Source organism: Octodon degus, unplaced genomic scaffold, assembly GCF_000260255.1.
Source record: "Octodon degus isolate 3935 unplaced genomic scaffold, OctDeg1.0 scaffold00211, whole genome shotgun sequence".
Lineage (NCBI taxonomy): Eukaryota > Metazoa > Chordata > Mammalia > Rodentia > Octodontidae > Octodon > Octodon degus.
The window spans coordinates 4,205,075-4,213,487 of record NW_004524787.1 but is presented as its reverse complement, the minus strand read 5'-3'; the positions used below and the strand labels follow the sequence as shown (position 1 = coordinate 4,213,487).

The 8,413-nt window shown below is 36.2% G+C and overlaps 1 pseudogene; it reads right to left on the bottom strand.

Annotated features, from left to right (window-relative positions):
- Window positions 1–7,481: 7,481 nt before the first annotated feature.
- Window positions 7,482–7,786, bottom strand: LOC101562823 (annotated as a pseudogene).
- Window positions 7,787–8,413: the final 627 nt, after the last annotated feature.

Sequence of the window (8,413 nt, the reverse complement as noted above, 5' to 3'; positions counted from 1 at the left end):
AAGACATTAGAAATTATATAGAATCTTATTAAACGAAATTATAGGAACTCAATAATAGCTATTAAACTAGATATTGTTGTCTTCAAGTTAGTCACTCAGTTTGCCACATGCAAAATTAATAAAAAAATATGAAAAATTTAAAAGGAGAGAGAAAAATTTAAGCCTTAACTGCTCTTTTCAATATACCAGCAGAAATCAACAGTACAATTCTCCAAGCTATCCTGTGTATATACATATATATTTATTTATCCTTGCTTTTGTCCTTTTCCCTCATTCCTTTTATTCCTTTCCTTTGAACAGTTTTTTTTCCTTTCACAGTATCTGTTGTAATTTTTAGATTTTATTTACTCTTTCAGGTTCTTGCACTAGAGAGACAATACAATATTAAACATGCAGTTATTATTTATTTCACTTATCAAATACAGCCTTATACAGCCTCTAGTCGCATGCATTTACCTAAAAAAGCCTCCAGTTTATTTTTCTTTGCAGTTGAGTAATACTCAATTGTGTAAAAACATCACATCTTTTTTATTCATTGCTCAGTTGGTGGGCATTTGGGTTGTTTCCAAGATTTAGCTATGACAAATTATGCTGCAATAAACATGGGTGCACATATATTGCTGTAGTATAATGTTTTTAGTTCTCTGGAAAAATACACAGGAGGGAAATAGCTTGGTTGAATGCGTTCAGGAAGATACTTAGAAGGGAAATATTCAGTCAAGGTGGAATTTCCATTTTTAGTTTCTTTGAGAAATTGCACTCTTATTTCCAGAATGGTCTTATCAGTTTACACTATCACCTACAATGAAGAAGGTTCCTTATCTGCTGCAACCTCTCCATAATTTGTTTTTATTTGACTTATTAAATGTAGCCATCCTTTCTGAATGGATATGGGACCTCAATGCTGTTTTAATTTGTATTTCCTTTTTTTAATTTTGTGTGTGTGTGTGTGTTTGTGTGTGTGTGTGTGTGTGTGTGTGTGTGTGTCCAGCTCAGCCCACCAGGGGGCGGGGCTGGCGGGCATGTGGTGCTGGGGGATTGAACTGTGGTCCCTGTGCTTTGCTAAGCTTGTTCTAAATAGGTGCTTTAGACCACTGAGCCATCTCACCAGCCTTTTAATTTGTATTTCTTGAATGCTCAAAAATGTAAAATATTTGTATTATATTTATTAGCCACTTTACTTCATATAACTTTAGTGCATGGTGAGAGATACTAATCTAGATTCAATTTTCAGCATAACCATCTGTTTAAAAAGCCATCATTCATCACGAAAGAGTATTTGGCCTCTTGGTCAGTGATAAATTAGCTCAGTGTGCCTATAGTTGTTTCTGCATCCTACAAACATCCTATTAATCTGGAAGTCTGTGTTACTTTTTTCCAATACCATGCTTTCTTTCTAATCACTTTAGCTTTATAGTATAACTTGCATCTAGAATTGTGAGGCCTCTTGCCTTGACCTTGTGGCTCAGAATTGCTTTAGCTATTCAAAGTATCTTTTGGTTTCACAAGAATTTTATGATTATTTTCTCTAATTCACAGTTTCATTGAGATTCACTTAATTATGTATTATCGTTTTGAAAATGTAACCTTTTTCATTATATTACTTTGATCTATCCAGGAAAAGGGAATATCTCTGTTTTCTGATATTCACTTATTTTTTCCCAAAGTACTATACTTTCAATTGTAGAAGTCTATCACTTCCTTGGTTAGGTTAACTCCAAGAATTTCATTTTTCTTGATGCTATTTTAAGACATATTTTCTAAATTTTGTTTTTGAGTGTAGTACTTTACTGAAATGCTGGTGATTTCTTTTATTTTTTAAAATTAATTTTACTGAGAAAATAATTGCAATGAGACAGTTTCAAAAAAGGTTGCTAGGAGAGTTACAACAATTACTACATTGCATACTGTTGTCTTTGGAGTAGTCATTCTTAGCACAAGATGCAGACATGGTATCCTGTCCAAGCACTATTAGTACAAATCTTTCTTATTATTGAATTAAGAGAAAGCAGCTACATATCTTATTTTCAATATAGAGATACAAAATTGTATTCTTTTTTCCATAATTTTATTGAGAAATAAATAGCAATGAGACAGTTTCAAATCAAATTGGTAGAACAGTTCCATTAATTAACATACTGTATTACTGCCTTCCTAGTGGTTGTTTGTAGTACAAGATGTAGAAATGATATACTATTTACAAACACTATTAGAACCAATCCTTCTATTCCTTGAATTAAGAGAATGTACCTAAATATCTATCTTAACCATTTTGAATACACAGATAAAAATGGATATTCATCTATATCCCCTTTTTTGTTTAGTTCCTTCATTTAAATATTATAGGTGTGTGAACTCAGCAAAATATTCCAAAATAGTCCAGTAGTCCATAATAGTATTGGGTCTTGACATCACTGGCAATGTCAGAAGTTGTTGACCTGAGTCTCCTACAGCTCAACATAACAACATGGTTTTATTTCTTGTAATTCATTTTTATACTTTTCTGCTGAATGGTAAAGACCACGATAAAGAAAGACCTATGTAACAAGAGCTGTAGCTTTTGGATCTGATAAGGTCAGTCGAATGCCCTCAGGCTTTATCCTGAGACCTTCTACCTCAGATTGTAGATCCTCTGCCAGTGTCAGCCATGTGGATGAGTCATGGCCATTGCTTAGCCAATTTACTCTCTGTGAAAGTCTGAGAGCATGTTTTCTCTCCATGTGACTCTCCTTAGATCCACTCTACATCATTGATCACTTTCCTCTTCACCCCAAAATCTCCTTGATCAGATAATTTGGGACACAACTGAATTACATGATGTTACAGTACAAGTTCTCATATGTCCTGAGTCTTAACTGACCTTGGAAGGCTAGGGCCAAAATGTTGGCTTTCCTTGCTTCCCTCCTTTTTTTCTAATTTTTGATCTGCAAACTTAGATTGTTAATGCTCCAGAAGAGAAAGTTACTGTTATTGCCATATAACCTAGACTGTTAAGCTTAACCTCACTATCTGTGTGAATATCAAACATCTTAGGCATAACATGGAACAGGTATTTTTCACAAAGTATTGATATGTTCAATTTTAAGTCCCTACAGAATATGACAAAAGAAATTTTAAAAAATAAAATATATTTAAAAAATATAAATAAAGGGGCTGGGGAGATGGCTCAGTAGAGTAAGTGCTTGCCTGGCAAGCTCAAGGGCCTAAGTTCAATCCCCAGTTTCATAAAAAAATAGGAATAAAGAATTACATATGTTTACACATAAGTCCAGAAAACCAACCATATACAACATGGTTGCAGAACAGTCCCACAACACTACTTTTCCTGTCTCCTGTCTTCATTCACCATACCCTTCCTTTTTAGACAATCATCTACCTGAGAGACAATATGGCAGCAATTGGTGGGTCATGACAAGAAGCACATATTCTGAAGACTAGAATGACAAGCACTCCAAGCATCAACCTACTATTAAAAATTGCCAACTTCAGTGCAGTTGCTTAGTACGCAGGTGTCAGTATGAATAGTTAACCAGGATGAGAATCCTTCCAATTAACAGCAAAATTAAAAAATCTTCTGAAGATTCTCAGGATCATTGCCTTACCCAACTTGCACATATAGATATGTGACTTGCCTCTGTCATGTTTCCTAGTTTTTCTCCTTCCTCTCTCTTCATTCTCTAGTGCTCAAGTTCTTGCTTTCTTTTTAGTTGTATTATAACATTCTGACTGTACTTCTTCTTTTGAGTCCTTGTACTAGGGGAAATATATGATATTTACACATGTGTGTCTGGTTTATTTCACTTATGAGTATATCTTCAAGTGGCATCCACTTCAATATAAAGGCTTCGAGTATATCATTCTTTATAGCTGAGTAATACTCCATTGTGTAAAAATACCGCATCTTTTTCATCCATTCCTAAGGTGATGGGCATCTTGGTTGTTTCCAAGATTTGGCTATCACAAATTGGACTGCTATAAACATAGGCACACATATATCACTCTGATGGGATGTTTTCAGATCCACTAAAAAATTCCCTGTAGAGGAATAGCTGGTTTAAATGGGACTTCCAGTCTTAGTTTTCTAAGGAGTCTCCACATTGATTTCCATAACAGTTGCACCAGTCTACATTCCCACCAGCAGTGGAGAAGGGTTTCATTTCCCCCACAGCCTCTCCAACATTTGTTGTTCGTTGATTTATTATGATAGCCTTTCTTTCTGGGGTGAGATGATATTTCAATGTTGTTTTAATTTGCATTTCATGGATGGCTAGTTATGTGGAGCATTTTTTCACATATTTATTCGCTTCTTTAATTTCATCATCTAAGAAGTGTGCGTTCATCTCGGACGCCCATTTCTGGACTGAGTATTTAAATTTTGGGGCCCTAGTATTTTTCAGTTCTTTAGAAATTCTAGAGAGCAGACCTTTGTCTGAATATTTATTTGTCAATATTTTTTTCTAAATTTGTGGGTTGTCTTTTCACTTTGTTGGTAATTTCTTTTGATGTGAAAAAACTTCTCAATTAGAGCAGTTCCTACTTGTTAATTCTTTCAAGTGTTTCCCATGTGATTTGACTTTTGTTCATGAACTCTTTGCCTAATCCTATGCTTTCAAGAGTTCCTCCTACTTTCTCTTCCAGGAGATTTAGTGTATCTCTTTTAATGTTTAGATCTTTAATCCATTTTAACTTTAGCTTAGTGCATGGTGGTAGACCTGGGTCAAGTTTTAGTTTTCCGCATTTAGAGAGCCAGTTTTTCCAGCACCATTTGGCAAAGAGGCTATCTTTCTTCCAGTGAGTATGTTTGGCCCCACTGTCAAAGATAAGGTGGCTGAGTGTGTTCGTAGAGGTTTCTGCATCTTCTAATCTACTCCAATGATCCTCAGGTGATTTCATTGTCAGTACCATGCTGATTTTATCACAGTAGCCTTGTAGATTAACTTCAAGTCAGGAATTATAATGCCTCTTGCCTTGTCTTTGTTGGCCAGGATTGTCTTTGCTATTCTAGGTGTTTCTGGTTCCAAATAAATTTTAGGAATGATTTCTCTATGTTTGTGAGATATGTCGGTGGTAGTCTGATAGGGATTGCATTAAAAGTATACAGCAATTTTGGGAGTATCTTCACAATGTGGGTTCTTCCTATCCAGGAGCATGGAATATCTTTCCATTTTCTGAAATCCTCTATGATCTCTTTTTTAAGAGTACTGTAATTTTCCTTGAAAAAGTCTTAGACTTCTTTAGTTAGATGAATTCCGAGGTATTTCATTTTCCTCGGTGCTACTGTAAAAGCTATTGTTTCTATAATTTCCTTCTCAGTGTGTTTGTTATCTTTGCAGATGAATGCTATTGACTTTTGGGTACTGACTTCATATCCTGCTATGCTACTGAATTTCTGTATTAATTCTAGTAGCTTCTTGGTTGAGCTTTTTGGGTCTTCCAAGTAAAGTATCATGTCATCTGCAAATAATGATAATTTAACTTCTCCTTTACCTAATCTTTTCTTTTCATTTCTTTCTCTTGTCTAATTGCTGTAGCTAATGATTCCAGAACTATATTGAATAAGAGTGGTGATAAAGGACATCCTTGTCTTGTACCAGTTCTAAGAGTAAAAGAGTTCAGTTTTTCCCCATTTAGGATTATGTTAGCGTTTGGGTTTTCATAAATAGCTTTTACCAGATTGAAGTGGAGGCCATCTATTCCAATTTTCTGTAGGACTTTGAACATGAATGAGTGTTGGACTTTGTCAAAAGGCTTTTCTGTATCAATGGAGATGATCATGTGGTTTTTAGTTTTCGCTCTATTAATATAGTGTACTACATTTATTGATTTGCATTTGTTGAACCATCCTTGCATCCCTGGGATGAATCCTACCTGGTCATGGTGTACAATCTTTTTGATGATTTGCTGTATTCTGTTCCCTAGGATTTTATTGAGAATTTTTGCTTCTATGTTCTTGAGGGAGATTGGCCTGAATTTCTCTTTTTTAGTTGCATCTTTCCCTGTTTTTGGTATCAGTATAATTCTTGCATCCAGGAATTATTTTGGGAAGATTGCTTCCTTTTCAATTTCATTGAGGAGCTTGAGGAGTATAGAGACTACATCTTCTGTAAATTTCTTTTGGAATCCAGCTGTGAATCCATCCAGACCTGGACTTTTGTCTGTAGGTTTTTTATTACATCTCATATTTCATTGGCTGTTATTGGGCTATGCTAGTGATTTCTGACTGTTGACTTTCTATGTTTGTATGATACTGAATTTGGTTATTAGTTCTAGTAATCCTTTGGGGGAGTTTTGGGATGTTTTACATAGAAGATCGAGTTACCAACTCATGATAATTTAACTTCTTCCTTTTCTGTCCATATCCCTTTTTCACTTTCTCTTTCCTGCTTACTGTAATGTTTCAAGAACTGTATTGAAACAGGAGCAGTGATCATAGACAACCATAACTTTTCCCTGAATTTATAAGAACATCTTTCAGCTCTGCTGTATCTAGTATGTTGGTTTGTCCTAGGTGGCTTTTATCATACTGAGATAGACATCGTATGCATATTTTCCTCAGGTTTATTTTTATCATGGATGAATGTTGAAATTTTTTTCTTTCTTTCAATATTTGAGATTATTTTGGTTGTGTTGAGGATCCATACACATGATTCATTTTGTACACATTTCTTAACACACATACCAAAAAAGCCATGTATTGTTTTTCAGTTTTTCCGGTAACTTTCCAACTTCAAATTTAGAGGCAAATTTTGTGTAAGAGGATTAAGTACCAGTATCTTCAAATGCTGACAGTGTTACTTAAGTCCCAACAATTCACAATTTTGTGCCCCATACAGCACATATTCAAATTTTTGATCTTTCACAGCACATTAACAAGATGAAGCAAACCAGACTACCACTGCCAAATATGTTACAGTGTACATGATTCTGACAAGGCAACATTGAGGATGTAGTTATCTTTAAGAAACAATTATACTAAAAAACATGAGAATAGAAGTCATTTAAAGTATCCAAGGCAAATTAAATGTAAGACTATAATTCCAAATTGCCATTTAGTATGCGCTGTTTTTTGTTTTTTTTGTTTTTTGGCAGAACTGGGGATTGAACTCAGGCCCTTGTGCTTGCCAGGGAAGTGCCTATTCTACTGAGCCATCTCCCCAGCCCCTCATTTAGTATGCTTTGTATTGCAGGATACAAAACTAACCCCCACCTATGAAATGTTAAGCGGACATCCAAGAGTCAAAGCCTGCCATAATCCAATATCCCACTATTTCTGCTAGTACCAAAAAATAAACAACCAGAGAATGATTTCACCTGTGAGAAAATCCTTTACACTTAAAAAATGCAATGAAGTGGGATTCCCTCCTTTTAAAAATATGTCTAAAGCTACTAAAAAATTTGCATTTACAAAATAGAAGATAAAAATATTCCTCTGGATTGTACAAGAAGGGAGACAGGGAGCACTGATAAGACGTGATATGTGATTAATCAGATTTTTCTTCTTTTTCTTCTGCTTCATCAGAAGCTGCATTCTCCTCATTTTTAGTTTCTCCATTTTCTGCAGGCAAATCTTCCTTGGTTTCTTGATTAGCCACTTAAGCCTGCTTTCCCCTGGCTCCCCTATTCCCTTTTGGTTGCACTGTTTTGTCTGAAGATTTATCCTTTCCTGATGCCTTTTTTGGCTTCGTTTCCGCTTTAGCTGGAAGAGGTTTAGCCGACAACCTCGCAGATCTCCACTTGGGCTCCTTCTTCACCACCCCTTCTACAAGCTGACCTTCCTCTTGGGCATCTTGGTGGTGCGGGGGATGCATGCAGAAGCTGCCGGTCCAGGTGCACCGTAGCCTCGCAGAGCTATGCATTTCGACAGCTGCTGTTCCCCCTGCAGCCAGAGCTGCTCAAATGTTGAATTTTATCAAAAAAAATTTGTATGTTTCTATGGAGATGGTCATGTGGTTTTGTCCTTGCTTTTACTTATGTGATATATCATGTTTATTGGTTAAGTATGTTGAACCATTTTCTCCTCCATTTGATGAAGCCTACTTGGTCATGGTGTATGAGTCCTTTGATGATTTTCTGCATTCCAATTGCCCCCATCTTGTGGAATATTTTTGCATCTATATTTATTAAGGAGATTGTACTGGGGGTGAGCAAGATAGCTCAGTGGACTGAAGTGCCTGCTTAGGCAAGCTTAGGCAAGGACAGGGACCACAGTTCCATCCCTGGCACCACATGCTGTGCCAGCCCCACCCACAGGACATGCTGAGCTGGTCACAGCCTATGGGAGTAGTGGGGCAAGCCTGTAATCTCAGCGCTGGGGAGGCTGAAAGCAGAAGGATCACTAGGAGTCTGAGCTGCCTAGTGAAACGCTGTAACAGAGAGAGAGAGAGAGAGAGAGAGAGAGAGAGAGAGAGAGAGA